Source organism: Myxocyprinus asiaticus, chromosome 8 (assembly GCF_019703515.2).
Source record: "Myxocyprinus asiaticus isolate MX2 ecotype Aquarium Trade chromosome 8, UBuf_Myxa_2, whole genome shotgun sequence".
Taxonomy (NCBI): domain Eukaryota; kingdom Metazoa; phylum Chordata; class Actinopteri; order Cypriniformes; family Catostomidae; genus Myxocyprinus; species Myxocyprinus asiaticus.
In genome coordinates, this window is record NC_059351.1 from 50,605,998 (window position 1) to 50,621,507 (window position 15,510).

The 15,510-nt window shown below is 39.5% G+C and overlaps 1 protein-coding gene across 1 annotated transcript in view; it reads left to right on the plus strand.

Annotated features, from left to right (window-relative positions):
• The window catches only part of LOC127445581 (transportin-2-like), a 113,860-nt gene that overhangs the window by 12,169 nt on the left and 86,181 nt on the right, over nt 1–15,510 (plus strand). The window lies entirely within an intron of this gene.

Consider the following 15,510-nt stretch of genomic DNA (forward strand, 5'->3'; position numbering starts at 1 on the left):
AGCTAATCATTAACATCTGCTCTGGCCTCTTGGTCACCCCATACTGGGCTATTCATCGCTTTTGCCCACATTCAGCCTGCCGCGGGTACATCGCTCAAGAGAAGGCCTTTGAGAAATGCTGTCAAATAGCTGCAGGATGTTTACAAGTTTTCCAGCAGGACTGGAGAGAGAAATTTAAAGCTTTGGGAAGAGCTCAAACACACTGACAATTGGCTGACTTCCTAACTGGATAAAAACAAAACAAATGTGATCTGGCGTGAAAACCTTTCTTGATTTTGCATATTACCAAAAGAGTCTCACACGAAAATCAAAACTGTACATACATTTCAAAATGTTCCATTTTCTGAAAAAAAAAAAATAAAAATAATAATAATAATAATAGTGTTTTCTGAAGAGAAATAGATTTTGTGAGATTTTGTACTCTAACGTTAATGTAGCAAGAGAACAGAATGTCTTTTGTTGAGTTTTTATGGCTAAACATTAAGCTAGAGGAGAAGTTCAGAGGAGATCTGGACGAGGTCTCTCACAACACTCATCAATGGGGCTCTGGGGAACAGGCAGAGTCACACAATGTATCAGTGGACAATAGCCCATACAAAGGGGCACCATTTGGGAGAGGCAGTGTGTGCCTATGAATGGAGGAAAGGGAGGGGGCAAGGAACGACAGATGTTGTCTGTCCTCCTGAGTTAAAGTGTCCTGCAGGCAGAAAACACCAGCTAGACCCCACATGGGCCATGGAGGAGAGACACAGTGGACACTCTCCAGCTTACGGCTCTTGGACTTCTCTGATATTTAACTTTAAACTGCTTCACGTTACCCTGAAAACAGAGCACTTCACTTTAGAGACCAATTTTGAGATCAATAATTAATTGGCCAAATGTTTATTTTAGACAGCCTTCATACACTGTAAAAAAGTGAATATGGACAGTTTTTACCTTAAGGAGATATATGCATGTTATGATTCTTAAAAGTTACTTTTGTTGGTGTACACTAATGCATTCAGGTTGATTCAGTCATATTTAACATTATTATTATTATTATTATTATTATTAAATGAACTGACTTGAATGGAATCAGTTCATTTAGATGTTATGACATGAAGTAGGGTACCATGGGGCTAAAGGCACCCCTTAAGGAAATTTAGCTTTTTTCTGGTCACAAAAAGATTTGATTTATTTTTATTGAATATTGATGGAGCAACATAATTAGTGTGAAAATAAATAATAACGGAAGGTTGTTTCGATTAAAATTCGGTTTAAAAAAAAAAAAAAAAAAGTGGTGAGGGAGCCTTTTACAACACACCTGGGGTAAAAGGCCCCTAGGGGGTTTAAAGTGATATCCTGTGGATACCGGGGAAATAGTTATAGGGCACAATTTGTCAACTAATGCAAATCATTTTGAGACAGCAAGATACTTTTTTGAGTAACAGATTAAGATGATGCTTACTCAAAATAACCACTTCAGAAAAAGTCAAACATTTCCTGTTAATTTCAAACACATATTAAATTATTATATATATATATATATATATATAAATTAGATTAAAAAAAATAGATCAAATTGACTCAAAATCAACATTTAGACAAAGATCTCATGGATCTGGCAAATGTCGCAGTGCATAGTGACAAACAGGTTTTTAGGAAAGTCCTGTGGTCGTTTTTGATGCTATTTATTGTTTTGGGAGAAAATTAAATGAATGGAGCCTTTTACCTCATGGAGCCTTTAGCCCCGTTGTACACTACATTTTTTATTTTTTTTGCACTTTTGTTACACTTTCTTTATGCTTTTTTCATCCATATTAAACTTTACACTGCTTTATGTAATTTGACTAACATTTGTATTTCATGACAAGTCATAATAATAACACAAAACAGTATAATCATAAGAAATAATACAAGCTGGCTCATACAAAAACAAATGACTTTTACTCCTGAAGAGAAAAATAAACAAACCAATGAACAATGTTCCTAAACCTTTTCGTAGTTTAACCCCGAACCCAAACCAAAACATAACCATAATTTTAATAGGAAAATCACTGTGTACCACAGAAGACAGAAATTGGGGTTTTAAACGTGATTTCTTACGATTCCTAAGTTTAAGCCCGAACTCAAACCCCAAAACTAAACCTAACCATAAAGTCCAACCCCTTACCCAAACCTTAAACCAAAATAAAAACATTTTACCACTGAAGAAAAAGAATCAGGATTTGAAACGAGACTAAGGAAGCAGATTAAAGATCATTGACATATATCAGGCAGTTGTATTGCATAGCCATATCTAGTAGAAGTCGACTGATACTGGATTTTGCCAATACCAATAACTGAGGTGGTGGAAAAGGCCAATAACCAATAAATCTTCCAAATGCTTTTAAAATCAATTTATTGAATTCTTAAAACTTTCGTAGTCTTTTCTTACAGTGACGGGCACAGACATAGAGACTACAAGTGTCCAAAATGAATAAAATCCCACATCATCGTGCAACCAAAATCCCTCCAAAAATGAAGATCTGGTGCATAACGTGGGACTTTTAAATATAAACCAGCCCAAAATACGCTGGGGATTCTTATTTTGAAGTGGCTATTCCAACTCGCACAAACACAAACAGGAAACAAAACTTGTACTCTTACAATAATCTACAATGTGTTACAATATAAACACTACAAAGTAAACATTGTCATAATGATAAAAATATGAATGAATATTGTCAGTGATGTCACATTTAGACACAGAAAATTCCCATGAGGTGTAAGTGATTGTTTATATTTCACCTCCAAAGGCTGCGGTCGTACTATCGAACCCTCCAACGCTGTCCACGGGGAAAAATATCAAAGAAGTATTGACGTTGATTTTTGCAGATTACCGATGGTTCCAAAAGCAGTTATCGGTGCCGATCAATCGTCCACCTCTAGTAGCTAGAGACCAGAATATCACAGAGACCTGGGGCTGGGCTCTTTTTACTTTTACATTTAAAAACCTTGCAACTGCATAGCAACATGCTAACAATCACTCAGAGCACCTTAGCAACCGCATAGCAAAGTCCAGGCAACCACCCAGAACACCCTAGCATTGTGGGTTTGAGTTTTGTATGGACAAGCACCATTCTCATTATTTTGAGAAAATTTAAAAATCGACTTAAATTTAAATGATTTGGAGTAAATACAGGTGAATACCACAGTCATCTGCCTCATCTGTGACGGTAACGGGCCTGCATACAGTCGGGAGGGTGAACAGCTGGTTGTCGGGTGCAGTCACAACCACCGGGGCAGTGGTGGCTCAGCAGTTAAGGCTCTGGGTTACTGATCAGAAGGTTGGGGGTTCAAGCCCCAGCACTGCCAAGATGCTACTATTGGGCCCTTGAGCAAGGCACTTGACCCTATCTGCTCCAGGGATGCTGTATCATGGCTGACACTGCACTCTGACCTCAGCTTAGCTGGGATATGTGAAAAAAAAAAAGAATTTCACTGTGTATGTGTGATAAATAAATACAATTATTATTGTGAGTGAGCTGAACACACTCAAAACAGTGGAGATGATAGTGAACTTTAGGAGAAATCCCCTCACCATCCTAAACAGCACTGTGACAGAAGTGGAGTCATTGGGTTCCTGGGCTCTACGGTCTCTCAGGACCTGAAGTGGGACACCCACATTGACTCCACTGTGAAGAAGGCTCAGCAGAGGTTGTACTTCCTTCGTCAGATGAGGAAGTTCAACCTGCCACAGGAGCTGCTGATACAGTTCTACTCAGCAGTCATTGAGTCTGTCCTGTGTTCACCTATGACTGTCTGGTTTGGTTCAGCCACCAAATCAAACAGAAGGAAACTACAACGGACATTCAGGACTGCTGAGAGGATTATTGGTGCCCCCTGCCCACCCTCCAAGACCTGTACGTCTCCAGAGTGAGGAAACGTGCAGGTAGAATCACTCTGGACCCCACACACCCTCCCCACTCCCTCTTTGAACTGTTGCCCTCTGGCCGGCGCTACAGAGCACTGAGCACCAGGATATCTAGGCACAAGAACAGTTTTTACCCTCAGGCCAATTTCCACATGAACAATTAACTGCCTTCAGGACTCCCATAGTGCAATAATGTAAATACATATCTCATGTACAAATGAAAATTCACATATTCAATTCAATAATTGTACATACCCCTACCTTGCACATACATTACCACTTGCACATGTACATACACCATTCTGTTATATGTCCTATTTTTTGTATGTCTATTTATACTCTTACCTTGTTTTATATTCTGTGTCTCACTGTAATGTTCTGTCCATTAGCTTGTTTCACCTATGACCAAAAAAATATTCCTTGTGTACGTGAGAACACTTGGCAATAAATCTCATTCTGATTCTGAATGATTTTATGTTGAAAATAAATAACATAATTACTTTCATATAAGCACGATTACTTTAATAAGAAGGCCTTTGCCAAGAACAGCGACGTAGATTTGTGGAAGCAACTCAAGATCAAACTGGGTAAGTGTTCTGCACTTCAATTAGCAATAGTGCTCGAGCTGGTGTTGATGTGACTTCATGGAAAACAAAGAAGGGAATAAGAGGTTTGCTCTGTGATCCCGTTGCATTTTAATGAGCCGATCATGTAGAGTCCTCAGGGAACAGACTGTAACACTATATTCTGGTACAACATGGAAGCTAAAATACAAAACAAGAGCATAGTCAAATCGTCAAGTCATCAATTACTTCCAGCCGAGCCGTGAGAGCTTGGATCACTTCCACTGATGGTCGTTATTTCCGCTGTTTTATGCTCTATTTCCGGCAGGTAGAGTTGGAATGCTGGAAAACTCAGCATATGCAAACGGTTGCCCAAGAACAAGAGGCTGGTATAGGTACAGCTGGAAATGAACAAAGGACACAGATAAGAGTAAGAGAACAAGCGAACTGGGAACAGGAGAACAAGGAAGAAAAGTCGGGTGCAATGGGGACAGTCCAGGTGTGATGAAATAGTCATGAGGAGAGGCAGAGTCTAGCTTGAGTTACACCCCGCCGGTCGTAAAGTAATGAATGAGAGATTGAGACGGGGAACGGCACAGAGATGGGGAGAGGAAAGCGAGATACAAGACGCTGGCAAGCGAAATAGTGGAGTCTTGGGAAAACTAAGAAGGTCTGTGACATGCATTATGTGAGAACTTTCCTTTATTTTTGGTTTGCATAAACAACTATTTCAATTTCACTTCATTCTGTCTTGCTGGTTACTTATTGTGTATGCTAAAGGAAGCATGCATTACTAACCTACTTTTAAGGTAAGTCTGTACACTAAGCTCATGGCTCATACTGTACAATCGCTAAAACCCTTTTCCCTCCATGTACAGTATGTAGTTCTTTTGTGTTAACTTTGTGTAAATTGTGCTACTTTACAGTGTACAATCACTTGATTAGTTGTGCTTGAGTTCTGGCATAAAATCCATCTAACCTTTAAGCCTTAAAGAACTTGTTTAACCTACGAGCTACATTAAAATATCCTGTTTCTAGTATAGATCCTGCTAAGATTGCACTTATCGCTGTATTTAGGAGTTAAAAGTCTGTACCTTCACCTCAGGGGGGTAAATTATTCAAGGACGCTTGGATTCAGTCACATTCTGCCAATCAGGGAAATTAAGGTGATGTGTCCAGAACAAGCAGTCATTGTGATGTCAGTTTGTTTCTAATTAGGCTACTTCGTATCTTGACATGACCGTGTGCTTTAAACAGACGAATGAATTGTCAAATAACAGTTTGAAGATCTGTCTGAGTGATTAGACCATTTTCCTGCAATTCTTCCCTTACTTTCTGTTGAGGTTGATCTGTGTGACTTTCTTCCTTCTGTGGAACACAAAAGGAGATGTTTGGCAGTTTGTTAGTCTCAGTCACTATTCATTTTCATGACATCTTTTCTCCATACAGTGAAAGTGAACGGATGGCTTGTTCTAAGATCTGATGCTCTTGTTTTACACATAACAGCATCAGCTCTTATACAAAGTGTGAACACTGAGGAACTGAAGACTTAATCTTAAATCTAAAGGAACAATCTCATTATTGAACTAAAAGAAAGTTGTCAGAATCACATCTTAAGAATGACTCGACTGGAATCTGCTCTCCAGCGGTCAGAAAGCCGCTCTGTGATAGAAATGCAGAGCAGAAGAGGCAGCGCGAGCACAAGCAGAAGAGGAAGTGTCAGTCAACACACAGGTGAGGCTTACAACTACAGCAGTGTGTGTATATGTGTGATTGTGCGAATGTGTGGGTTTCACGCTTTGGAGTTTTTGTCTCATCCCAAATTTATGAGACATACACTGCGTGCACAACTATTAGACAAGTGAGTATTCTGATCTTATTATTATTTCCTTGCTCATTTTCCAACTCCAAACCATATAAACTTGAATGCATATTGGATTCAATCATTTTCAGATGGTATGTATTTGGGTAACGAGGGAGGGTGTGGCGAAAGTGACTAACACCTTATATCAAGGTGTGCATAATTATTAGGCAGCTTCATTACCTCAGGTAAAATGGGCCAAAAAAGAGATTTAACTGACACTGAAAAGTCAAATATAGTAAAATGCCTCTCAGGCGGATGCAACACTCTTGAAATAGCTAAACTATTGAGGCGTGACCACCAGACAATCAAACATTTTGTTGCGAATAGTTAACTGGGGCACAAAAAACACATGGAGAAGAAAAGGCGCAAATGAACTGCAAAAGACTTGAGAAGAATTAAACGTGAAGCTACCAGGAACCCATTATCCTCCAGTGCCACCATATTCCAGAACTGCAACCTACCTGGAGTGTCCAGAAGTACAAGGTGTCAAGTGCTCAGAGACATGGCCAAGGTCAAGAAGGCTGAAACATGACCACCACTGAATATATTCACAAGTTGAAGCGTCAAGATTGGGCAAATAAATACATGAAGGTTTTATGGACAGATGACATGGAAGTGACTCTTGATGGACCAGATGGATGGGCCCGTGGCTGGATCACTAATGGACACAGGGCACCACTTCGAGTCAGGCGCCAGCAAGGTGAAGGAGGGGTACTGGTATGGGCTGCTATCTTTAAGAATGAGGTAGTTGGACCTTTTCGAGTGAAGATGGACTGAAACTCAACTCTCAAACCTACTGCCAGTTTCTGAAAGTACTTTCTTCAAGCAGCGGTACAGGAAGAAGTCCTCGGCATTCAAGAAGGCCATGATCTTTATGCAGGACAGTGCTCCATCACATGCATCCAAGTGCTCCACTGCTTGGCTAGCCAGCAAGGGCCTCAAAGATGCCCAAATAATGACTTGGCCCCCTTCCTCACCTGACTTAAATCCTACTGAGAACTTGTGGACCCTTCTCAAACATGAGATTTACAGTGAGGGAAGATAATACACCTCTTTGAACAGCATTTGGGAGGCTGTGGTTGCTGCTTCAGTGAAAGTTGATTGTGAACAGATCAAGAAACTGACAGACTCCATGTATGGACAGGCTCATGGCAGTTACTGAAAAGAAGGGTGGCTATATTGGTCGCTGAATATTTTTGAAAGGCCAAAAATGTTATTTAATTGTCATTTTGTGATACTTGGCAACAGGAGGTGGGGAAATTATTTTTGTAATTTAGTTGCCTAATAATTATGCACACTTATATATTCCCCTGAGAATGACAAAACTCACTTTTTCTGTTAAACATTCAGGTTTGAGGTTCAATAACATTTTGGATTGACTGAGAGTGTTTTTGTTCAACAATAAAATTAATCCTGAGGAATACAATTTGCCTAATAATTGTGTACCCAGTGTAATTGGTTTAAATGGTATTTTATGATTATAAATCTATGTGTAATAATTCTGATTTCATTTGATTTCGAATCGGGGAGTCACGATTCCAAAAATTGCACATCGGATGACACTTATCTGTATCTGTAATGTTTTGTCCTGTGTAGGCCTTTTCAATAGACAAAATAATAATAACAATTATTATTTAAAATTCTGATTATGAATTTTTGTGCATTCATTCATAAAAAAAAAAATCTGTCTGTTTTGAAGATTTATGCATTTCAGTTATATAGAAAATTTAGTTTAATTATTAAAGAATCTACGGCATATGAATATATATTCAATTATTATATATATTCTCAAATGTGAAGTTTAAAGGAATGTTCCCAGTTCAATACAAGTTAAGCTGAATCGACAGCATTTGAAACATAACGTTGATTACCACAGAAAATATTTTTGATTCGTTTATTTAAAAAAAAAAAAAAAAAAAGAAGCAAAAAACATGGTTACAGTGAAGCACTTACAATGGAAGTGAATGGGGCCAGTTTATAAACATTATAATAAACACTCTTTTAAAAATGTAGCCACAGAAAAGATGTATACATTATACATATTAACATGATTTTAGTGTGACCAAATCTCTGTTCTACATGATTTTAGTGTTATAAAATTGCTTACAGTGTTTACCAGTGTTGCGTCGTCATGGCAACATATTGTATATTGGATATAACTTTACATAGATAGGATCAGTAAGTGATTTTCTCACAATAAAATCATGCGAACATTAATAATGTTTACGTATTGTGGCTATACTTTTAAAACAATGTGTATTTTAACATTTATGGATTGGCACCATTAATTTCCATTGTAAGTGCCTTACCGTAACCACGATATTTGCCTCTCTTTTTTTTTTTTTTGGTGGTAATCAATATTATGCCACAAGTGCTGTCAACTGAGCTTAACTTGTATTGAAGCCAGAACATTCCTTTAATCAGGCCTAAATACTTCACATGTTGCTTAATTCATATTATGTGAATTTTGTTGAAGATTATTCAAAACTGACGGATGGAAATTTGTCATACAATTGAATTCTGTAAATCTTAAAAATAGACAGAAATATTTTTTTGAGTGTTCATATAAAAACATTTGATAAAGCATTGCAATCTGTTAATTAAATGTTTTCCTTAGCCCTCTATCATATGAATTGGTTGGTGTGTTCAAAAAGGCTTATAGAGCATCCATGTGTTCCCCAAACAGAGACTAGAAAAGAAACAGAACAAAATGGTGGTCGTGCCATTTTTAAGAGAGCCAGTCGCTTCCTCTCAAGAGACAGGGAACAGGAAGATGGCAGTCCTGCCTCTCCCGTTCGGCACTACGAAAGAGGCCACCCACTTCCGGCAAACCACAGTCCTGAGCGTAAAGCCACCATCCCCTTCCGTACCCGTGACCTGGGCCTCCCGTCCAATAGGAGGCGCTCTGACAATCTTAGCGATGAGGCGATGAGCGGTCTCTCTCCCCAACGATACATGCCCTATTCAAATTTCAGACGTGACGACAGCCAATCTCTCTCAAGCCCTCACTCTGGGAGTCCAAGATCTATGAATGTCTCACCGCAAAGGCGAGCAGAATCTCGTAGTTCATCCCATCGCCGAGGTTCCACCACGCATGGTCACCGAACATCTTCCTCCAAACAGGCCTCTGGGAAATGTACACCTTCACGAAGTCGAGATTCTGTCGTCTCCCGCACTGCCTCTCCTTCAAGAAGCTCTGGGACGAACAAATATGCTGATTCGTTTAGCCCCTCCCACAAAAGTAGCCCCTCCCAGAGTTCCTACAGGCATACTTTAGATTCCAAAAAGTTGTATAAGAATCTCAAATCGATTGCCAGTTCGGCCGAGTCAGATGCTTCAGAGGACAGGCATGGCTGGTCAGATCGGTTGAATTCTGAAGTGGAAACAGATGGTGATTATAATGAATGCAACCATAGTAGTCGCAACAGTGTTCACAACAGTCGAAAGAATGGCCCCAATACTGGCTGCAACAGTCGGGATTTCTCTCCAAATGGAGGCTACTATGATGATAACCATGTCTCGCATAAAACAAGTCACGTCAGTCGGAATAGTGGTCGAAATAGTCGCAACAGTAGAAATGGTGGTTGTAACACTGGCTATAACAGCCCTGGTTCCTCGACCCCTTATAGAGATTGTAATAACCATGGTCATAGCACTCCTAAAAAAATCTCAACCTCAAATCATAAATGTGACAGGGATGCAGCGTTCTCAGACACCTCAGACAAACAATCCGGATCTGATTGCTGTCAATCACAAAGCTTCACCCACTCCCCTCTAAGCCCCGCCTCTCCTACATCAACACCTAACATCACCCAAAAAAGGTGGAGTCATAAGCAGTTAGATCCCAGCGATTTCGCCAACTCCAAAGCCTTAATTGCTGAGACGAACAAGTCAGTTACTGATAGGAGCAGAAGCAACATCAGGCGGGGCTTGGAGGCAATAATTCTGTCAGAGAACCCCAGATCTGAGAGCCAACCAGCAGTGCCAGAGATGACCATAGAGGACTATGTGATAATAGCGGATATTCCTCGGCCTAAACTGTATCCCGAGGAAGAAGAAACAATAGTAGTGAGAAGAAGACCGCAGAGCCAAAGCCCACGCCGTGACAATCAGCACAGGTCAGAAGGAAGCCCCCAAAATAGGCTATCATGTGTGGTTTGACCACTATGAATTTTACTAATTGTACTGTATCTTTAAACAACTTCTGACTGTTACATCAAAGCTGGTTTGTGATGGTATAAAGTTTTAACATGAAGTTAAAATATAGTGATGTCCAATGTTCTTCTGAACTGATTAATTTAAATGACTCGATCGAACTGATTCTCAGATCTTTGGTAAATCACCCACCTGTAAGGGATGGGTTAAGACGTATCATTTGATGCATGCACACTAAGACTGCTTTGTGATACTCTTTAGTATATTCAGTGGCAGGCAGCGTTTGCTAAGGACTGTCCGCATGTCTAAATAAGCACAAGACATTTCGGCATGCGGAAACCCGAAGTATACTATGGCCTTTAGCGATGATTTTGTTTACGAGTAAAACTGTGAGATGGGAAAATTGTTAGCAAAATGGGAATAATTAGCCTATTAATAGTTAACGTTGTTAGTATTTGCAACATAGCAACACTAACCATAATGTTTACAATAATGTGTAATGTTGGAACAATAAACAACATTTGACACAATATATACATATATAACCTAATAGTAAAAAAAATACTGTGATCAGCAATTTTACTACAACAATCTAATGCAAAATATCGTGCAGGGACATCTGAGAAAACTATTGAGTAATTACTCAGTTGTGAATTGTTTTTTGAACCAATTTAATGAAGTGAACTATTTGAACGAACCGTACGAAATGTACCGCAAATTTGCCACTCACTATTTTCACATGCAAATGAGATTGTGTTCACCGCAAATGTTTGCCAGAAGTTTGCAGCTCTTCACCGGTAGTGGTGAACCAGCAGCAAACCCTTGGCAACAATGGACAATTTGCCACAAGTTTGCAAAAAATCTAATTTGCAATTGAAAATGATCAGTGGCGAAGTTGTGGCAAATCTGCCATGAACTCTCGATTTTTGTAAGGGAAGTTATAAAGTCGATCGTCTCTTAAGTAAGTGGAAGCAGACCTGTTCTGGGAGAATAAAGGGGCCATTTAGACTTAACGTGTTCTTGCACTAAATAAAGTTAGAAGCATCGCAACAAAAATGCAGAACGCAGGTGTCTCGACACGTTCTTTTAAATTTGATACAGCGTCTAAGAAACATGATGCCCCTGCTCGAAACTCTAAAAGAAAAACAGCAAGACTTTGTGCAATGACGTTTGTTTAGCACATGAAAACAATTAAAAATATATATATTATTAATGCAAAAACAGGTTTGGTGTAAATAGCCCCTAAGAAACCCTCGGCAGTTGTTTTTTAAAAATGGTTTGGCTTGGGAGCCTGGGTAGCTCAGCGAGTATTGACGCTGATTACCAACCCTGGAGTCATGAGTTTGAATCCAGGGCGTGCTGAGTGACTCCAAGCCAGGTCTCCTAAGCAACCAAATTGGCTCGGTTGCTAGGGTGGGTAGAGTCACATGGGATAACCTCATCGTGGTGGCTATAATGTGGTTCTCACTCTCGGTGGGGCGCGTGGTGAGTTGTGCATGGATGCCGCGGAGAATAGCGTGAAGCCTCCACATGCACTATGTCTCTGTGGTAACGCGCTCAACAAGCCACGTGATAAGATACGTGGATTGACGGCCTCAGACGTGGAGGCAACTGAGATTCGTCCTCCGCCACCCGGATTGATGCGAGTCACTACGCCACCACGAGGACTTAGAGTGCATTGGGAACTGGGCATTCCAAATTGGGGAGAAAATAAAAATAAGTATGCTGGACATCAAGTGGCAACTCAACAAAGTAACAAAATTGTCCTTAAAATCAAACATTTAAATAAATCAGAACAGACCTGCCAATAGACCCAACCATTTTTGGGTTGTGACCCACCAGTTCAAAACCACTGCTCTACAGTCACTCCTGGCACCTTACTTTATTTTTTATCATTATTATTATTATTTATTTTTCTTTTCTTATTCTTGTCACTGCTTTTATTGTGTGTATTAATGCTTTGGCAATATAATAAATGAAATAATCAAATAAGAACTTTGAAATTGAAAGACAAAGAAAAAGAGAGAGTCTGACAGTACCATGTCAGTGATGTTTGCTTTTTCCTTTCTTTGGTTAAAGCTACAGAGATGAGAGATATGGCTATGGGCGTGAGGTTTCAGAGGAGCGAGGCAGAGGAAGAGAAAGAGAGCGAGGAAGAGACCACAGAGAGAAAGAACGCAGACGTCTAGATAAAGAGATGGGAGGGCAATCAAAAACCAACAGCACTGCATCGGGCCACTCACAGGTGCCCAAGTTTACAAAGTTTGACACTCTACTTCCTTCTCACAATGTCACAAACAGGGCCATTTCTGACCATTTTGGTGACTAAGGCGAGATTCCTATTGGTGCACCCCATCAATACTAGTTACATACAGAGACTATTTAGCAGAGACGGAGCACTTCTATTTAAATGAATGGGAGAAACTGCAACGGCAAACAGCCAATGGATGTTGAAAAGCAAGTCCCGCCTCCCAGCAGGTAAAAGAACCAGCTTTTAAATAGAGAGATCGCCTGTCAATTAACTTCAGAATGCGCATTTTTATCATGATCCGAGCAAAAGAACCACAATTTATGACACCATTGTTGACAGATTTTACTGCTGATTTGAAATATGTTCTTTGATCGTAATCTTGACCAACTGTCTTGGAGATTTCTGGTCTTTCCCCATTCAAGTACTGTAGATCAGAGCTGCACTTTCATGCCACTTGTTTACATAGAAAAAATAGCTGCCCAGACTGCCCGGGAGCGTTCTAAAGATGGCCTCCGTGTGGACTCACTTCCCATGAAAAATTGTCTTTTTCGCATACCTCTATATTTCTCTTTATTTACTTTCTTCTTTTCATGAAATTGTGCCCCCGAGGGCTTTGACCTTTTCACGAAAGGCCCTTTGCGCCTCCTTATTGGCCTAGACCGCCTAGTTCATCTGTGCATATAAATGGCCTTGGTTACCATGTTTTAGAGAATATTCGACTACAAAAATTACTCGAAATGCCCATCCCTAGATGTATATTAGTAATGGTAATCTGATTACAAGAATTTTAAATGTAATGCATTACACTGCTTTTTGTACCAAAAAGTATTTCAGGGTTCCAACTCTTTTCAAGGCACAATTTTCCAGGGAATATCCAGGACATTTTATGTGCCCAACAGGCAACCACAGTCCTGAGCGTAAAGCCACCATCCCCTTCCGTACCCGTGACCTGGGCCTCCCATCCAACAAGCAAAAACACATAAACAGTCCTGATGTATATTGTGGTTACTGGATTTTTTTTCTTCTGAATTCTGTATTTGAGAGTTTAATAAAATGTTATTATCAAAATGGTGTCTAATAAAATTAACTCATTAACATTTTAATAAAATGAAAACTAAATAATTGTAATTAATTTAATATGTCAACATTGCATTATTTTTTTATCAAATGAAGAGTTTTTTTTTTTTTTTTACCAAATCCTCACAACACAGTCCGATGCACTGGAGAAAATATTACATTACAATACAGTAGTAATACTGTATATTGTTGTCTTTTCCTCATTTCAAGTGCCCATTTAAATTTAGCTTTATTTGAGCTTTTCTGTGTGTTTTTGACAGTAGTATCTCCCCTCCGGATAAGCACTTCGCAACAAGAGAGACTATTAAACCCCCAAAAGCTACACACATCATAGACAGGGCCGTAGCTGGGTATTCTGGGGCCCCTAATTGTATATGGCTTTGGGCCCCTTTCCTATGAAAAAATACAGTTTAGAATTTGTTGTGGGCCCCCCCCCGGACCTGTGGGCCCCTAGAATCATTACCACCTTTCACCCCTCTAGCTATGGTCCTGCACATATTGTTCCCCACACAATTTTAAAACCCTAAAATTACTAAAAATAACACACAAGTTTTAACAGAAGAACTATTGTAAGTGCTTTTATAAAATTATAAGCTTCACATTTCTGTGTTTAAACTCTCCAAAAATTTACCACATTCACTTCCATTGTAAGTGCCTCACTGTTACCTCGATTTTTGCTTTTCTAAAAGAAAAGGAGGGATGAGTCCAAATACATTTTTGTGGTAATCAACATTATGCCACAAATGCTGTCGATTGAGCTTAACTTGTATTGAACCCGGAATATTCCTTTAACAATATGAAGCCGCTGGCAGTGAGAAAACAATATTGGTGTTTTTAACACCTATCCCGAGTCCCGATCATTACCATGTTTTTGTTCATGTAGCAAAAACCTTGTTAGTGATAGTCAAACAGTTTTATTATACTAAAATACAGTATTCTCCATGACAAATAATTATTTCCAGGGCATTTAGGTATTTTTTCCTCATTTTCAATGACTTTCCCACGACTGAAAATTGCGTTGCAAAATTCCAGGTTTTCCAGGACGTGTGGAAACCCTGTAATTAGACTACAGTAGTTAATTACTTTGTAATTAGGTTACATCCAACACTGGTAACCACTTGGCAACCACCCAGAACACCTTAGCAACCACCTGGCAATACCCTAGAAACCACTCAAACACCTTAGCAACCTCATAGCAACGTCATGACAACCACCCTAGCATTTGTGGCAGTGACTTTTGAATGGGCAACGCAAATCTATTGTATTTATTACTACTGCATGTACATTATATTTTACTGAGCTAGCATCTCTCTCCACATTTTCTCAGAGGTCCAGTAACTTCCATGAAGAGAATAGTAGGACTACAAATGGAGGACACAGAAGTCCAGCACAGCCCACTCAGATACAGGTATATACTACACTATATTATACTAAACTCACAATACTTATACTTGGTGTCTCCATCCACTGAATGGATGAAAACGCACTTTTGAGCTTGTAAATAGAAACTTTTTATCTAGAGCTAGATAAGTCAAGGGCGTACTTGGCTTTAACATTGGGGGGGTTGCAGCATGAAGCATTTACATGGTTCCATTGATCATGATATAAATAATGCGGGGTTACCTCTTCCCCATCCCCCCCCGGAATCTACGCCCCTGATAAGAGTATTCAAACCTAAATTACGCTGAGTAAAGCTACAGTTCAT